The sequence below is a fragment of the Hemiscyllium ocellatum genome, chromosome 9 (genome assembly GCF_020745735.1).
Source record: "Hemiscyllium ocellatum isolate sHemOce1 chromosome 9, sHemOce1.pat.X.cur, whole genome shotgun sequence".
NCBI lineage: Eukaryota > Metazoa > Chordata > Chondrichthyes > Orectolobiformes > Hemiscylliidae > Hemiscyllium > Hemiscyllium ocellatum.
In genome coordinates, this window is record NC_083409.1 from 84,406,614 (window position 1) to 84,426,446 (window position 19,833).

Sequence of the window (19,833 nt, forward strand, 5' to 3'; positions counted from 1 at the left end):
CGAATCCAATGAGTTGTTTTCTTTCTCTCTGTGCAAAGTTGTTACAGAACTGTGTTTGGACCCTTATCTATTTACAGATTTTTTTTTCATGAACTGTAGTGATTGGAAACAGGTGGACTTGAGGTCCTTGAGTGGGCTGGTTAACCCAGGCCAATCAGGAGGTACTGGCCGAGAAATATTAATGGGGAATTCCCCCCTCCAACTCTATTTTGATTTAATCTCTGCCCTCCATTTCACTGTTTGATCACTCAGCATTGCCCTTTGATGTGAAGGGCACTGCTTGTCACAGGCCACTCGGGTGTTTTCCTACTTTTCCTGGTGGTGGAAATTGAATAAAGATTTGTACACCTTGTGTCTCTCACTGTGTCTCACACCTGCACACACACACTATGGGTGCTGGGGAAAAAATAAGCATTACTGCAGTTGGAAAAAAAAGAAAAAAAAAGAAAAAAGAAAAAATATATAATCAGATTAGCAAAAAAAAATATAACCAGGAGATGCCCTTGATGTGAAGGGCACTGCTTGTCACTGGCCACTCGGGTGTTTTGCCAAGAAAAAAAAAAGAAAAAAAAAGAAAGAAAAAAAATTAATGGGGGATTCCCCCCTCCAACTCTATTTTGATTTAATCTCTGCCCTCCATTTCACTGTTTGATCACACAGCATTGCCCTTTGAAGTGAAGGGCACTGCTTGTCACAGGCCACTCGGGTGTTTTCCTACTTTTCCTGGTAGTGGAAATTGAATAAAGATTTGTACACCTTGTCTCTCACTGTGTCTCACAGCTGCACACACACACCATGGGTGCTGGGGATAAAAATAATAAGCACTACCGCAGTTAGGCGGTAGTGTGGGGGTTAAGAAAAAAAAAACAGTAGAGTCTGTCACTGGCCACTTGGGTGTTTCTTTTCTTCCTGGTGGTGGAACACGAATAAAGATTCATGCACTTTAGAGAAAAAAAAGAGAAAAAAAAAGAAAAGAAAAAGAAAAAAAAATTAATGGGGGATTCCCCCCTCCAACTCTATTTTGATTTAATCTCTGCCCTCCATTTCACTGTTTGATCACTCAGCATTGCCCTTTGATGTGAAGGGCACTGCTTGTCACAGGCCACTCGGGTGTTTTCCTACTTTTCCTGGTGGTGGAAATTGAATAAAGATTTGTACACCTTGTGTCTCTCACTGTGTCTCACACCTGCACACACACACTATGGGTGCTGGGGAAAAAATAAGCATTACTGCAGTTGGAAAAAAAAGAAAGAAAAGAAAAAAGAAAAAATATATAATCAGATTAGCAAAAAAAAATATAACCAGGAGATGCCCTTGATGTGAAGGGCACTGCTTGTCACTGGCCACTCGGGTGTTTTGCCAAGAAAAAAAAAAGAAAAAAAAAGAAAGAAAAAAATTAATGGGGGATTCCCCCCTCCAACTCTATTTTGATTTAATCTCTGCCCTCCATTTCACTGTTTGATCACACAGCATTGCCCTTTGATGTGAAGGGCACTGCTTGTCACAGGCCACTCGGGTGTTTTCCTACTTTTCCTGGTGGTGGAAATTGAATAAAGATTTGTACATCTTGTGTCTCTCACTGTGTCTCACACCTGTACACACACACCATGGGTGCTGGGGATAAAAATAATAAGCACTACCGCCGTTAGGCGGTAGTGTGGGGAAAGGAAGAAAAAAATTTTTAAAAATAAAAAAATTTAAACAGGAGAATTGGCCTTTGATGAAAAAAAAATTAATGGGGGATTCCCCCCTCCAACTCTATTTTGATTTAATATCTGCCCTCCACTTCACTGTTTGATCACTCAGCATTGCCCTTCCCACCCTAGTGCTTCCCACTGGCCACTTGGGTGTTTCTTTTCTTCTTTTGCGGGGAAAAAAGAAAAATTAACAGGGGATTCCCCGTCCAACTCTATTTTGATTTAACCCCTGCCCTCCCCTTCACTGTTTGATCACTCAGCATTGCCCTTCCCACCCTCCTCCTGCAAAAATGCCATCCCGTATTCCCAATTCCTCCGCCTCCGCCTCATCTGCTCCCAGGAGGACCAGTTCCACCACAGAACACACCAGATGGCCTCCTTCTTTAGAGACTGCAATTTCCCTTCCCAACTGGTTAAAGATGCCCTCCAACGCATTTCATCCACATCCCGCACCTCCGCACGCAGACTCCACCCCTCCAACTGTAACAAGGACAGAATGCCCCTGGTGCTCATCTTTCACCCTACCAACCTTCGCATAAACCAAATCAACCGCCGACATTTCCGCCACCTCCAAACAGACCCCACCACCAGGGACATATTTCCTTCCCCACCCCTTTCCGCCTTCCGCAAAGACTGTTCCCTCCATGACTACCTGGTCAGGTCCACACACCACTACAACCCACCCTCCCATCCTGGCAGCTTCCCCTGCCACCGCAGGAATTGCAAAACCTGCTCCCACACCTCCTCCCTCACCTACATCCAAGGCCCTAAAGGAGCCTTCCACATCCATCAAAGTTTTCCCCACCAATATCATTTATTGTTGCTGCCGATGCGGTCTCCTCTACACTGGGGAGACTGGGCGCCTCCTAGCAGAGTGCTTTAGGGAACATCTCCGGGACACCCGCACCAATCAACTATACCATCCTGTGGCCCAACATTTCAACTCCCCCTCCCACTCTGCCGAGGACATGGAGGTCCTGGGCCTCCTTCACCGCCACTCCCTCACCACCAGACCCTGGAGGAAGAATGCCTCATCTTCCGCCTCGGAACACTTCAACCCCAGGGCATCAATGTGGACTTCAACAGTTTCCTCATTTCCCCTTCCCCCACCTCACCCTAGTTCCAAACATCCAGCTCAGCACTGTCCCCATGACTTGTCTTACCTGCCTATCTTCTTTTCCACCTATCCACTCCATCCTTCCCCCCCGACCTATCACCTTCATCCCCTACCCCACTTACCTATTGTACTCTATGCTACTTTCTCCCCACCCCCACCCTCCTCTCACTTATCTCTCCGCCCTTCAGGCTCTCTGCCTGTATTCCTGATGAAGGGCTTTTGCTCGAAACGTCGATTTTACTGCTCCTCAGATGCTGCCTGAACTGCTGTGCTCTTCCAGCACCACTAATCCAGAACCTTCGACTCTATACCACCATTCAATAAGATCATGACTGATTTAATACCCATCACCCTTTGCATATCAAGAATCTATCCTCCACTGTCTGAAAAGTTTCAAAGACTCTGCTTTGACTACCTTTTTAGGAAGTGAGTTCCAAACACTCAAGACCATCTGTGTGAAAAGAATGTCCTTATCTCTGTCTTAAGCCCCAAATTTTAAGTAGTGCTTATCAACATGTTCCATTATATAAGAAAAAGGTGCTGATTAGTTAGGAAGTCAACTCTGACTGGGTGAGGTGATGCCATGGAGAATGCATTGGAGAACAGATATCCTTAAAGCCTTTATTTAAGTCTAAATAAGTCAAGTCAGCTCTGATTGACGCATTACCACAAGAAATAGAACAGTTGTCCCTCAAGCATTTGTTTAATTGAAAGAAGCATTGTGACTGACCATATACTTGATTTTTGCACAGGTTAGAGCTCTGTGTCATAGTTTCTAGCAAGAATATGCACTCCACACTGAATTTGCTTAATAAAGTTTGCTTGATTGTTAGTGTATGGCTTGGACAGAGAGTCGTAGATAGATTAATACAGATGTACAGCACAGAAACAGAACCCTTGATCCAACTCTAGATTAAAGTAGTGCTGGAAAAACACAGCAGGTCAGGCAGCATCCAAGGAGCAGGAAAAGCGACATTTTGGGCAAGAGCTGTTGCGCAAAACGTTGATTTTCTCTGCTCCTTGGATGCTGCCTGACCTGCTGTGCTTTTCCAGCACCACTCTAATCTAGACTCTGTGTTTCAACATCTGCAGTCCTCACTTTTGCCTTCGGTCCAACTCGTCCATGCCGACCAGATATTCCAATCCTATCTAGTCCCACCTGCAGCACCGGGCCCATATCCCTCCAAACCCTTCCTAATCATATACCCATCCAAATGCCTCTTAAATGTTGCAATTGCATCAGCCTCCACCACTTCCTCCAGCAGCTCATTCCACACATGCACCATCTACTGCGTAAAAACATTGTCCCTTAGGTCTCTTTTATATCTTTTCCCCTCTCACCCTAAACCTATGCCCTCTAATTCTTGACTCCCCCACCCTAGGGAAAAGACTTTGTCTGTTTACCATATCCATGCCCCTCATGATTTTAAAAACCACTATAAGGTCACCCCTCAGCTTCCGACGTTCCAGGGAAAACAGCCCTAGCCTATTCAGCCTCTCCCTACAACTCAAATCCTCCAACCCTGGCAACATCCTTGTAAATCTTTTCTGAACCCTTTCAAGTTTCACAACATCTTTCCAATAGGAAGGAGACCAGAATTGCATACAATATTGGACATTGTCTAACCAATGTCCTGCACAGCCACAACATGATCACCCAACTCCTATACTCAATACTCTGACCAATAAAGGTAAGCATGCTAAACACCTTCTTCACTATCCTATCTATCTGCGACTCTACTTTCAAGGAGCTATGAACCTGCACTCCAAGGTCTCTTTGTTCAGCAACACTCCCTAAGTCCTTAGCATTAAGTGAGTAAGTCCTGCTAAGACTTGCTTTCCCAAAATGCAGCACCTCGCATTTATCTGAATTAAACTCTACCTGCCACTCCTCAGCCCATTGGCCCATCAGATCAAGATCCCATTTTGCTCTGAGCTTACCTTCTTTGCTTTCCACTACACCTCCAATTTTGGTGTCATCTGCAAACTTACTTACCATACCTCTTATGCTCGCATCCAAATCATTTATAAAAATGACAAAAAGAAGTGGACCAGGCACCGATCCTTATGGAACTCCACTGGTCACAGGCCTCCACTCTGAAAAACAACCCTCCACCATCACCCTCTGTCTTCTACCTTTGAGCCAGTTCTATATCCAAGTGGCTAGTTCTCCCTGTATTCCATGAGATCTAACCTTGCTAACCAGTCTCCCATGGGGAACCTTGTCAAATGCCTTACTGAAGTCCATATAGATCACATATACTGCTCTGCCCTCATCAATCCTCTTTGTTACTCCTTGAAAAAACTCAATCAAGTTTGTGAGACATGATTTCCCACGCAGAAAGCCAACTTGACTATTGTTAGTCAGTCCTTGCCTTTCCAAATACATGTATATCCTGTTCCTCAGAATTCCCTCCAACAACTTGCCCACCACCGACGTCAGGCTCACTGGTCTATAGTTCCCTGGCTTGTCCTTACCACTTTCTTAAATAGTGGCACCACATTAGCCAACCTCCAGCCTTCTGGCACCTCACCTGTGACTATCGATGATACAAGTATCTCAGCAAGAGGCCCAGCAATTGGTTCCCTAGCTTCCTACTCTGTTATAGGGTTCACCTGATCAGGTCCTGGAAATTTATCCATCTATACCCATTTCAAGACACCCAGCACTTCTTCCTCTGTAATATGGACATTTTTCAAGATGTCACCATCTATCTCCCTACAGTCTATATCTTCCATATCCTTTTCCACAGTAAATACTGACAAATTACTTGTTTAATATCTCCCCCATATCCTGCGACTCCATGCAAAGGCCATCTTGCTGATTTTTGAGGGGCCCTATTCTCTCCCTAGTTATCCTTTTGTCCTGAATGTATTTGTCAAAACCCTATGGATTCTCCTTAACTCTATTTGCCAAAGCTATCTCATGTCCCCTTTTTGCCCTCCTGATTTCTCTCTTAAGTAGACTCCTACTGCCTTTATACTCTTCTAAGGATTCATTCAATCTATCCTGTCTATACCTTACATATGCTTCCTTCTTTTTCTCAACCAAAACCTCAATTTCTTTAGTCATCCAGCATTTCCTATACCTACCAGCCTTTTCTTTCACCCTAACAGGAAAATACTGTCTCCAGACTCTCATTGTCTCATTTTTGAAGGCTTCCCATTTTCCAGCCATCCCTTTACCTGCAAACATCTGCCCCCAATCAGTTTTTGAAAGTTCTTGACTGATAACATCAAAATTGGCCCTTCTCCAATTTAGAACTTCAACCTTAGATCTGGTCTATCCTTTTCCATCACTATTTTAAATCTAATGGAATTATAGTCATTGGCCCCAAAGTGCTCCCCCACTGACATCTCAGTCACCTGCCCTGCTTTATTTCTCAAGAGTAGGTCAACTTTTGCACCTTCTCTGGCAGGTACATCCACATACTGAATCAGAAAGTTTTCTTGTACATGCTTTACAAATTCCTCTCCATCTAAACCCTTAACACTATGGCAGTCCCAGTCTATGTCTGGAAATTCAAAATCCCTTTCCATAACCACCCTATTATTCTTACAGATAACTGAAAGCTCCTTATAAAATTTGTTTCTCAGTTTCCCTCTGACTATTCAGGGGTCTATAATACAATCCCAATAAGATGATCATCCCTTTCTTATTTCTCAGTTCCACCCAAGTAACTTCCCTGGATGTGTTTCCATGAAAATCCTCACTTAGTACAGCTGAAATGCTATCCTTTATCAAAAACACCATTCCCCCTCCTTGTTTGCCTCCCTTTCTGTCCTTCCTACAGCATTTGTATCCTGGAACATTAAGCTGCCAATCCTGTCCATTCCTGGGCATGTTACTGGATATCTTCTATTATAAACCGACTGACTCCCACAGCTACCTGGACTACACCTCCTCCCACCCTGCCCCCTGTAAAAACGCCATCCCATATTCCCAATTCCTTCGTCTCCGCCGCATCTGCTCCCAGGAGGACCAATTCCAACACCGCACAACCCAGATGGCCTCCTTCTTCAAGGACCGCAGATTCCCCCCAGACGTGATCGACGATGCCCTCCACCGCATCTCCTCCACTTCCCGCTCCTCCGCCCTTGAGCCCCGCTCCTCCAACCGCCACCAAGACAGAACCCCACTGGTTCTCACCTACCACCCCACCAACCTGCGCATACAACGTATTATCCGCCGCCATTTCCGCCACCTCCAAACGGACCCCACCACCAAGGATATATTTCCCTCCCCTCCCCTATCAGCGTTCCGCAAGGACCACTCCCTTCGTGACTCCCTTGTCAGATCCACACCCCCCACCAACCCAACCTCCACCCCCGGCACCTTCCCCTGCAACCGCAGGAAATGTAAAACTTGCGCCCACACCTCCACACTCACTTCCCTCCAAGGCCCCAAGGGATCCTTCCATATCCGCCACAAGTTCACCTGTACCTCCACACACATCATCTATTGCATCCGCTGCACCCGATGTGGCCTCCTCTATATTGGTGAGACAAGCCGCTTACTTGCGGAACGCTTCAGAGAACACCTCTGGGCCGCCCGAACCAACCAACCCAATCACCCCGTGGCTCAACACTTTAACTCCCCCTCCCACTCCACCGAGGACATGCAGGTCCTTGGACTCCTCCACCGGCAGAACACAACTACACGACGGCTGGAGGAGGAGCGCCTCATCTTCCGCCTGGGAACCCTCCAACCACAAGGTATGAATTCAGATTTCTCCAGCTTCCTCATTTCCCCTCCCCCCACCTTGTCTCAGTCGGTTCCCTCAACTCAGCACCGCCCTCCTAACCTGCAATCCTCTTCCTGACCTCTCCGCCCCCACTCCACTCCGGCCTATCACCCTCACCTTGACCTCCTTCCACCTATCCCACCTCCATCGCCCCTCCCCCTAGTCCCTCCTCCCTACCTTTTATCTCAGCCTGCTTGGCTCTCTCTCTCTTATTCCTGATGAAGGGCTTATGCTCGAAACGTCGAATTCTCTATTCCTGAGATGCTGCCTAACCTGCTGTGCTTTGACCAGCAACACATTTGCAGCGATGATATCCCAATCCCATATTCCTAACCATGCCCTGTGTTCATCTGCCTTCCCTGTTAGGCCTCTTGCATTGAAATAAAAGCAGTTTAATTTATCAGTCTTACCTGGTCCTCTGCGTTTTCCCTGCCTGCCCTGACTGTTTGACTTGCTTCTTTTCTCAACTGTACTGGTCTCAGATTGATCTCTTTCCTCAGTATCTTCCTGGGCCCCACCGCGGTCCCCCAACCCCTGGGGTTCAACCCACCTCACCTTACTAGTTTAAATCCTCCTGAGCAGCTCTAGTAAATCTCCTTGCAAGTATACTAGTCCCCTTCCAGTTTAGGTGCAATCCATCCTTCTTGTACAGGTCACGTCTGCCCTAGAAGAGTTTCTAATGATCCAAAAATGTGAATCCTCTCCTATACCCCAATTCCTCAGCCATGCATTCATCTACTCTATCCTCCTATTCCTGCTCTCACTAGCTCGTGGCACCAGGCGTAATCCAGACATTACTACTCTCTAGGACCTCTTTTTTAAATTCCTGCCTAACTTTCCATTTTGTCCCTTCAGAATCTCAACCTTTTCTCTTCCTATGTCATTGGTTCCAATGTGTACAGTAACCTCCTACTGAGCCCTTTCTCTCTTAAGAATATTCTGCACCCTCTCTGAGACATCCTTGATTCTGACACCAGGGAAGCAACTCACCATTCTCTGCTCAAGATTGTCAAGCTGGAACTACATCTAACATTAGGACAGCATGGTGGCTCAGTGGTTAGTGCTGCTGCCTCACAGCGTCAGGACCGCAGGCTTCATTCCACCCTGAGGCAACTGTGTAGAGTTTGCACATTCTCTCCACGTCTGCATGGGTTTCATCCAGTGCTCCAGTTTCCTTCCATAGTCCAAAAATGCACAGGGTAGGTGGATTAGCCGTGCTAAATTGTCCATATGTCCAGGGATGTGAAGGCTAGGGAATTAGTCATAGGAAATGCAAGCGTATGGGGATAGGATAGGGAATGGATCTGAGTCTGGAGGGTCTGTATGGACTCAATGGGCCAAATGGCCTGTTTCTATTGATTTTGTGATTAGTAGTTAAGAGAGTTTGGGAAAAAGAATGAGGATGAAGTAAATTGAAAACAATGTGGTGAAAGAAAATATAAGTGTCAGAGAGGAGCCAGAAGTGGAAGACAGAAGCTCGCAGGGAATTCAAGACAAAATTTGGAAAATCAGTCATACTTCAAGACCAGCAGAATAACAAAATAAGGAATGAAACAAGCAAAGCCTGGAGAGGAGGGTAGCTGAGAAATACGATCATTGGGAAAGGGAGGAGAAGGAATTAGTTAGTTATCTGATGAGCGAGAGGAGTTTGGAGAGGGAAACTTTGGTATTTTTCAAAGTTTGGCAACTTAAAAACATCAGTTGTTAATCTGACTCTGATTATAGTTTGAAAGTGTTATCCATTACATTGCTTGATATATCAGCAATCATATTTACATCAGGAATATAAATCTCCACCTTGTTTTGCACTGTTCAGGAAAACCAGTTGCTGCAGTTTTCTTTGAGAAGTATCTAATCCCCGCCAACAGTAAACTTTTCCATAAAATCAGTTATGATTCACCCAGAGTCAATGTGCTGGATTTTTCCAGTGACACATTATGTTTTTTAAGGGAAGTCTCTATTCCTAGACCCATGATTCACTTTAATTCATTCTCAGTTCCAAGCCATTCATGTGGGGCTCCAGTGATTCAGTGTTTGTATTGGATTCTTGGTCTGATAATTGTGCTCAGGAACTCATCTGGGCTCTGAAAACATATCTCACCCTTTACAAAACACTGTTCCAGACCAGCTTTACTATTTTTATTTATTGTTATATTCCTACAGTGCTTCCTGCTGTAGGTAAAAATGTGGTCGATGGTACATTTGGCAGTAACAATTTGCTATTACAGAGTTTAGTGTATATAACATGTTCAGGAATGTAGAAACAAAGTTCTCAAAGAACTGTACAGTCGCTGTTAATTTTCAATCAAAGGGCTCAAATTATTCCCATCCCTGGTGTGGTATGAATAATGATGATAAAGTTGGAAAAATATCAAAAGAGTGGAAAAACCAGAATCTCAACGTCAAGAAAAAGTTTTGGGAATTTCCACTCAGGCCTTCAATAGCAATTTCAGAATCTTAATATTGAATGGAGACTATTTAATTTCCATAAATTTGCAAATAGCGACTACACCAACTCACCTTATTCGTATGCCATTTCCAATTATAGAATCATAGAGATGTACAGCACAGAAACAGACCCTTTGATCTAACTCGTCCATGCTGACCAGATATCCCAACCCAATCTAGTCCCACCTGCCAGCACTTGGCCCGTATCCCTCCAAACCCTTCCTATTCATACACTCATCCAAATGCTTTTAAATGTTGCAATTGTACCAGCCTCCTCCACATCCTCAGGCAGCTCATTCCATACACATACCACATTCTGCATGAAAACATTGTCCCTCTAATCTCTTTTATATCTTTCCCCTCTCACCCTAAACCAATGCCCTGTAGTTTTGGACTCCCCTACCTCAGGGAAAAGACTTTGTCTATTTATTCTATCAATGCCCTTCATGATTTTATCAACCTCTATAAGGCCACTCCTTGGCCTCCGATGCTGCAGGGAAAAAAGCACTAGCCTATTCAACCTCTCCCTATAGCTCAAATCCTCCAACCTTGGTAACATCTTTTCTGAACCCTTTAAAGTTTCACAACATCTTTCCAATAGGAAGGAAGCCATAATTGCATGCAATATTCCAACAGTAGCCTAACCAATGTCCTGTACAGCCCCAACATGACTTCCCAACTCCTGTACTCAATACTCTGACCAATAAAGGAAAGCACACCAAACGCCTTCTATGAACCTGCACTTTAAGGTCTCTTTGTTCAGCAACATTCCCGAGGACCTTACCATTAAGTGTATAGGTCCTGCAACAATTTGCTTTCCCAAAATGCAGCACCTTGCATTTATCTAAATTAAACTCCATCTGCCATTTCTCAGCCCACTGGCCCATATGATCAAGATCCCGCTGTAATCTGAGGTAATCTTGTTCACTGTCCACTACACCTCCAATTTTTTTTTCATTCCTTGTGAAACTACAGTAGTCGATACAAGTTCCTGACAAGCAAGTCAGAACAGATACCTGGTGGCTGCAGGTCATCAATCAGGTCCCAGCCCTCAACCAACTGTGCCTTCAATTTGCCCAATGGGCACCATCCTGCTTGACATTTTGTCCACACAAGTAAGCATTTGCAACCCACCAGCCTCACCACATCATCAATGCCTTCTCTCAGATCAATTTCTGAGGAACGTCGTGTGGTGTTCCAACCTCATTTACTGCATCAGGTGCTCCTGATGTGGTCTTCTCTACATCAGAGAGACCAAACATAAAGTTAAGGAATGGTTCACTGAGCATCTCAGCCAGGCCCGCAGGGGCTGACCAGATCTCCCAGTCACCGCCCATTTTAATTCCCCTTCCCACTCCCTTTTTAACATGACCATCCTTGATCTCCTCCATTGCCACAACAAACCAAATTGCAACATTGGAGGAACAAAACCTCATCTTCGGCCTGGGCAGCCCACAGCTCAGAGGACTCAATATTGAATTCTCCACTTTCAAATAACCTCTCTTTCCATCACCCAACTCTAGCCCCTCCTCATCTCCTCCCTGCCACCAACCAGATTTATTCCTCCCATTGACCAACCAGATCGTACCCGCTACCTGTCTTCACCCATCCCCACTTAACCACCCTGCCCATGCCATCCCCATTATCTGCAGCTTCCCCCTACACCCAACCCCAGACCTGAAGAAGGGTTACACCTGAAACATCAACTTTTCTGCCGCCTGATGCAGCCTGGCTTGCTGTGTTCTTCCAGCCTTCTGCCTGTCTACCTCAGATCAACTTCAGCCCTGCAACACTTTACTTTGGAGTTTAGAGATACTCAAGACTTACATGCGTGTACAAATTCACTTTTACTCAGGGACACACACATCTCAGGCTTGCGCACTGCTTTCTTGGTGCTCCTTTACTTTGAGGTAGCATTGAGGCTTCCAGCCTCTGTCTACTTGACATTTCTTTCCAAGCACACAGTCACCAACTTTAACACTGACTTATACATGACCAGGCCCAGTGTGCCTCACATTGCTCTTTAGCAAGCAGGGTCTTTTCTGCTCAGTTAGATGCTGCCATTCTATGTGGCTTGCATTGCTTTTTAATGCAGAGGGACAGTCAGGCAGAGTGAGAAGAACTGAGCAGTCAAGAGGATGGATCAATATGTCCCAGCAGCTTACATGACAAGCACTTCATGTAAATAGCCATGTCTGCAGCCCAAACATGGATCAGTCCTTAGTAGAGTCAAGTAGAACCACAGTCAGTCAACAGGCTCACTGATTAGGCACAGGAATTCAGCCACAGCTAATCAGGCGTTTGGTCCTGCCATAGTGACAATGATAGGGGACGATTCTACATCGTAGCTTGGGCCCTCATGGATCTGGGAGTACCACAAGAGCAGATTCTCACAGGTCATGGTAAGTTGGACCTCTAAATGGAGAGGATGTTGGGCTATCAAAGGCATGGAAATTGCCAAAGTTAGAGGGTCTGGGATAAAGTAGGCAAATTAATCGCAATATGAAAGCACTTAATGGAACTGGAGGGAGGCTGGAAGGTCATCGGAGCCACAGGGATTGCAACCTTAAATGGAACATGAAGAATGATGGGAAAATCTTGCACCACAGGTCTCATTCACAAGAGCAAGAAGTGGAAATCTGAAATTTGTCATCCTTGCCACCTCTATGCTCTTGGTAAGTTTTAGTCTTCCTCTCTTTCCTCTATGATTAAATGCTGTCCTGAGCTGACGTAGAGGATGCCCGCTATGTGCTTGGCTCTAATATCCCAGAATACTGAAGTGGTTTGCTGAGTTTCCTGCCCAGATGCAGACTCTTCTAATTTAGTTTGAACATCTGCAGTCTTCAAGATCACAGACAGAAGGGGTAGGCTCAGGGATTGGGCATCTATGGGATAGCCTTAGAAGAATACTCTAAGGGTTCTGAACAAGGTGTCAACACCTTATGGGTGCCTGATGGCACCCTCTTGTCTCCATGCAAGGAAGGGCCACTTGGATTGAGGTCAAGGTCCCTCATACCCATGTTGCCTTGCTGTTGAAGCTGAGCACCTAAGGTGAGAACAATAGTGTAGCTCTGGGTCTACGTCCAATAAACACTAAGTGTGTTACACCTGGCCCATGGACATGGACACAGCCAGACACAAGCATGTCAGAGCCAGCATGGTATTGATGGCATTGGTGGACTCTGCCATTTCCCAATCCAACTTGCGAGTGCCTCTGACAAACCTGCCTGCTGTTCCTATGCATTTTGACAAAGTCATTCCTGGGATCACCCTCTGTCTTGAGCTGAGTAACTGTCTGGTCTCTGACAATCCTTGGAGTGCGAGAGACAAAGGGGCGGTACAGTGGTAGGGGCGGCATGGTGGTTCAGTGGTTAGCACTGCTGCCTCATGGTGCCAGGGACCTGGGGTTCGATTCCTGCTTTGGGTGACTGTCTGTGTGGAGTTTGCACATTCTCTCCGTGTCTGTGTGGGTTTCTTCCGGGGGCTCCGGTTTCTTCCCACAGTCCAAAGATGTGCAGGTCAGGTGAATTGGCCATGTAAAATTGCCTGTAGCGTTAGGTGCATTAGTCAGAGGGAAATGGGTCTGGGTGGGTAGCTCTTCGTAGGATAGGTGTGGACGTGTTGGGCTGATAGACCTTTTTCCACACTGTAGGAAATCTAAAAAAAAGGGCATTTCTTCCTTGACCAGCTGCAGAGTTGTCAGTGATGTTCCTGCCAGTCTGTGCTTCTCAGGAACATCTGTTTAGAATACCCACTGAGGTGACAGTCCCTGAGTTAGTGGAGGATTCCAATGAAAGCCTTGTTAGGGATTGAGAGGCTTCCTCCTCAGAAGTAGCCAGTGGGTTGCCAGTGTTAGCCTCATCTTCCTGGTGATTTGGTAGGTTGCACTAATGTCCACATGAAAGAAGAGAGAGAATTAGTTGAGTAAAAGGAATAAAAGTTTGAGCAGATTAAGAACAAGTTGCTGCTGGTGGTAATGGGAGAGCAGCACAGCACTATTGAACTTACTGGGCTGGTTCACCACTGCGGTCTCCCCACTCATGCATGAGGAGCTGTGCTTTCCTATGACTAATTCAAGAATTTTCACCTCAGAGCGAATGAGAAGCCTGATGTCTGCTACTGCTTCCTCCACCCCCACCCCCACCCCCCCACCCCACCTCCCCCCCCCGCCCCCCCCAAAGAGTTGGCCCTCCCGGTCTGGTTATCTATTGCTTTTAGAACTGCAGCAAGGTGTTTGTTTAAATAAATAGCAAGATTATATAAACTTTCCTTTAGTTGACAACCACAGTGAATACTTGATGAGTTGGGAACAAGGCAGGCCCAAAACCTGCCAGACTCTTTGTCACTAATTTCACACGGGGTTCTACAACTCGTGTCAACTCCCTAAATTCACGCAGTCAAGAGACTAACATCCATGTCAGATAACTATCTGGTATACCTAAACGAACACATAAGACTCTGCCATTACTTTGTTCCAGTTCTTGCATTATGACCTTATAAGCCTCCCCCATCCTTTAGGATTCTCACTCTAAAACACTCTGGGTGGAATCAGGTCCTGAGCGGTGTGGGCTATGGTGAGATTTGTAGCAGACACCCAGGGAGGCCAACCACAAATTCAGGAAAATCTCACTTTTATGGTTTTGCTGAGAGAGTTTCTCACCAGGGAACAGCGACTTGTCAATTTAGGGAAATTATTGTTTGTTAAATGCCTGATAAATGCCACAACTCACCTCATTGATATTTGATTTCCTATCTTAGCAAACACACCAGACAGGACATCAAGGATTCTCAACATGGAAATCAGAGCAGGTTCTTGGTGACTTCAGCTCACTACAGGCTGCAAGGAACCTCCGTGTTATAGAGTCATAGAGATGTACAGCATGAAAACATACCCTTCGGTCCAACCTGTCCATGCCGACCATATATCCCATCCCAATCTAGTCCCATCTGCCAGCACCCAGCCCATATCCCTCCAAACCATTCCTATTCATATACCCATTCAAATGCCTCTTAAATGTTGCAATTGTACCAGCCTCCACCACATCCTCTGGCAGCTCATTCCATACACGTACCATCCTCTGTGTGAAAAAGTTGCCACTTAGGTCTCTTTTATATCTTTCCCCTCTCACCCTAAACCTATGCCCTCTAGTTCTGGACTCCCCGACCCCAGGGAAAAGACTTTGTCTATTTATCCTATCCATGCCCCTCATAATTTTGTAAACCTCTATAAGGTCAATCCTCAGCCTCTGACGCTCCAGGGAAAACAGCCCCAGCCTGTTCAGCTTCTCCCTGTAGCTCAGAACCTCCAACCCTGGCAACATCCTTGTAAATCTTTTCTGAACCCTATCAAGTTTCACAACATCTTTCCGATAGGAAGGAGACCAGAATTGCATGCAATATTCCAAAAGTGGCCTAACCAATGTCCTGTACAGCCCACATGACCTCCCAACTCCTGTACTCAATACTCTCACCAATAGAGTAAAGCATACCAAACGCCTTCTTCACTATCCTATCTAGTAAAAAATGAGGTCTGCAGATGCTGGAGATCACAGCTGCAAATGTGTTGCTGGTCAAAGCACAGCAGGTTAGGCAGCATCTCAGGAATAGAGAATTCGACGTTTCGAGCATAAGCCCTTCATCAGGAATACTATTCCTGATGAAGGGCTTATGCTCGAAACGTCGAATTCTCTATTCCTGAGATGCGGCCTAACCTGCTGTGCTTTCACTATCCTATCTACCTGCGACTCCACTTTCAAGGAGCTATGAACCTGCACTACAAGGTCTCTTTGTTCAGCAACACTCCCTAGGACTTTACCATTAAGTGTATAAGTCCTGCTAAGATTTGCTTTCCCAAAATGCAGCACCTCACATTTATCTGAATTAAACTCCATCTGCCACTTCTCAGCCCATTGGCCCATCTGGTCCAGATCCTGTTATAATCTGAAGTCACCCTCTTTGCTGTCCACTACACCTCCTATTTTGGTGTCATCTGCAAACTTACTAACTGTACCTCTTATGCTCGAATCCAAATCATTTATGTAAATGACAAAAGGTCAGCACCAATCCTTGTGTCACTCCACTGGTCACAGGCCTCCAGTCTGAAAAACAACCCTCCACCACCACCCTCTGTCTTCTGTATCCAAATGGCTAGTTCTCCCTGTATTCCATGAGATCTAACCTTGCTAATCGGTTTCCCATGGGGAACCTTGTTGAACGCTTTTCTGAAGTCCATATAGATCACATCTACTGCTCTGCCCTCATCAATCTTCTTTGTTACTCCTTCAAAAAAACTCAATCAAGTTTGTGAGATATGATTTCCCACACACAAAGCCATATTGACTATCCCGAATCAGTCCTTGCCTTTCCAAATACATTTACATCCTGTCCCTCAGGGTTCCCTCCAACAACTTGCCCACCACTGAGGTCAGGCTCATCAGTCCATAGTTCCCTGGCTTGTCTTTACCGCTCTTCTTAAAACGTGGCACCACGTTTTCCAACCTCCAGTCTTCTGGTACCTCACCTGAGACTATCAATGATACAAATATCTCAGCAAGAGGCCCAGCAATTACTACTCTAGCTTCCTACAGAGTTTTTGGGCACACCTGATCAGGTCCTAGGAATTTATCCATCTTTAACCATTTCAAGGCATCCAGCACTTCCTCCTCTGTAATCTGGTCATTTTGCATGATGTTGCCATCTATTTCCCCACAGTCTATATCTTCCATATCCTTTTCCACAGTAAATACTGATGCAAAATATTCATTTAGTATCTCCTCCATTTTCTGCAGCTCCACAGAAAGGCCACCTTGCTGATCTTTGAGGGGCCCTATTCTCGCCCTAGTTACCCTTTTGTCCTTAATATATTTGTAAAAACCCTATGGATTCTCCTTAATTGTATTTGCCAACACTATCTCATGTCCCCATTTTGCCCTCCTGATTTCCCTCTTAAGTATACTCCTACTTCCTTTATACTCTTCTAAGGATTCACTCGATCTATCCTGTCTATACCTGACATATGCTTTCTTCTTTTCCTTAACCAAACCCTCAATTTCTTTAGTCATCCAGCACTCCCTATACCTACCAGCCTTCCCTTTCACCCTGACAGGAATATACTTTCCCTGGATTCTTGTTATCTCATTTCTGAAGGCTTCCCATTTTCCAGCCGTCCCTTTACTTGTGAACATCTGCTTCCAATCAGCTTTCAAAAGTTCTTGACTAATACCGTCAAAATTGGCCTTTCACCAATTTAGAACTTCAACTTTTACGTTGTTATGACACGGCGAAAACCTTTCTGCTAATTAAACCAAACACACAGAAAAGTTTACCCCACCTCATAATCTGTTAAAGTAGAACAGAGAACACCCAGATTACACTATTGAATAACAAATATCAATTTTATTCTAAAGTGAGCATTAAACAACAACTATTTACAACTCTAAGCCTCCTTTCTATTAAAAGCTCTGTTATCTACCTCACACTCTATAACAATATTCTGTTCCAATAAAGCTCCTATTAAATTTATAGCAACTCAATTTTCAAAACCAGACAGTGGCTGTTGTCTCCGGTGTCAATCTTCCTCTGTTTGTAGATCTTTCTGGGTCATCTCGGTCTTCTGCTGCATTGAGTTTTCATGTGAAAAAGGTACCTTTGATAGAGAGCGTTTTAGGACAGTCTGTCTGACAATGGCAGGTGGTGTTCTTTCTGCTTTTTATACCCCAAACATTTGATCATCTCATTGGTTCAATTTACTATTGTCAAAACAGTAAAGTTCAAGTTCAATTAGGTTTTAGTATCCTGGGGCATAATTTAAACTGCTTGGTTCAATTCAAACTGCTATGAAAACAATTGAGGTATCTAGGTTGCAGCCAAAGGTTACAACTTTCAATTCTCCAGTACACTCTATGCCTGCTAGTCAGTCACATGACAGGTGCTTGCCAGTTTTCACTCTCTTAAAGGTACAGTACACGCTTTCAAATTCCTAACAAATGTTGCTCACCATTAAAAACATTATCTCAGCACATGATTCACAGGTACCAGCAACAGTTAGCCCTCAATCATGGACATTGGCTTATAACCTTCATAAACCTCTCACAACCATTATGGCACTTTTACAATGTACTTGCAAGATGCTCAGGATGCACAGACTTCCATTGCTGGGAGCACTAGCAACTAGCATTGAAAGGTTGCTGCAAGCAGAGGCACCAGCTCACACATTACTTCTCAGGGCTGTTCACTTACTCCCTAACAGCATGCTCACTTCACCTTGTTCACAGCATCCATTCCTGATGAAGGGCTTATGCCCGAAACGTCGAATTTCCTGTTCCTTGGATGCTGCCTGACCTGCTGCGCTTTTCCAGCAACACATTTTCAGCACAGCATCCATTGCTTTGTCATGCTACGCCTGTTAGCATGTTGACATTTGAGCCAGAACCAAAAACTTTCAGTATGTTGGGCATATTGACATGCTCTTTAGCATAGACACTCAGGGAGGTGACTTTTCAGTATGGATCTGGTGATGGAAGTAGGCAGCGAACATCTTGCTGTGGGGTGCACTGAGACATCTACATAACACCTACAGCTCATGCCAGCTGCTTGCACAGTACATTCATTTAACCAAGCAGCAACACTGAAAATGACAGCAGAATAGCACTGCTGCATATGGGCTCCTACCTGGAACTCATCCACTCCATCTGCTTTTACTCTTCTCTGCCTGTTTTTTTTTAATTCTTACTTTAATCTATTTACTTTCTGTGGAGAGTAAGTTTGAGCAGTGCAGTGTAATGGAGACATCGCGGGACACGTGAGCCCAGCATGATGGAGAGTGAGGTACCCTGGCATCTGCAGCAGCAGCGAGCACAAGCAGCCCCAAGTTTGGCCCCATGTGGAGGCAAGGCCCAGTGTGGTCTTGAGGCAAGATCTGGCCCGTTCTGGAGTCAAAGTCTGGCCTGGTCTGGAGGCAAGGCCCAGTACTATCTGGAGTAAAGGCCCAGCGCAATCTGGATGCAAGGCCTGGCCTGTTCTGGAGGCAAGGCCCAGTGCTATCTAGAGGCAAGGCATGGCCTGTTCTGGAGACAAGGCCCAGAACTGTCTGGAGGCAAGGCCTGGCCCTATCTGGAGGCAAGGCTCAGCACTGTCTGGAGACAAGGCCTGGCCCGGTCTGGATTTTGGATTAGTGGTGCTGAAAGAGCACAGCAGTTCCTCGGATGCTGCCTGAACTGCTGTGCTCTTCCAACACTAATCCAAAATCTGGTTTCCAGCATCTGCAGTCATTGTTTTTACCTGGCCCGGTCTGGAGGCAAGGCCCAGCACAGTCTGCTTGAAGGTCTGTAGTGCTGAACTTTTAAAAATATTGTTATTTTTCTAATTTATTCCAAAGATTTTCTACCCAGGCACCTTGTACCTAAGATGGTGCAAAGGGCTGTAATGCCAGACGTCTTTCTCTTTATTTTTCCGATTTATTGCTAAGATCCTTTACCTGGGTACCTTGTACCTAAGATGGCAGCGTAAGTGACAAATTTGTAAACCTTTCACTGCAATTATATGAGTGCATGTGACAATAAACCTAAATTAATTCATGTCAGAAACTGGTGGTAGGTAGTCCACAGCCCAATCATTTGGAGGGTTAGGGTGGTGGCTGCTGTCATTCAGGGGCTTCATCTTCATTCCCTCCAGAGGCTTGGCCACAGTCAGTTAGCCAATTGAGGCACACATGATCAGAGGATATATCCAACCACAGTTGGAGAATTGGCAATGGTGATTCCCTTCAGAGCAGAACCAGTAAGCAGGGAAATCAGGTGTCATCAAACAGGGAGCTGCAAAGACAGCA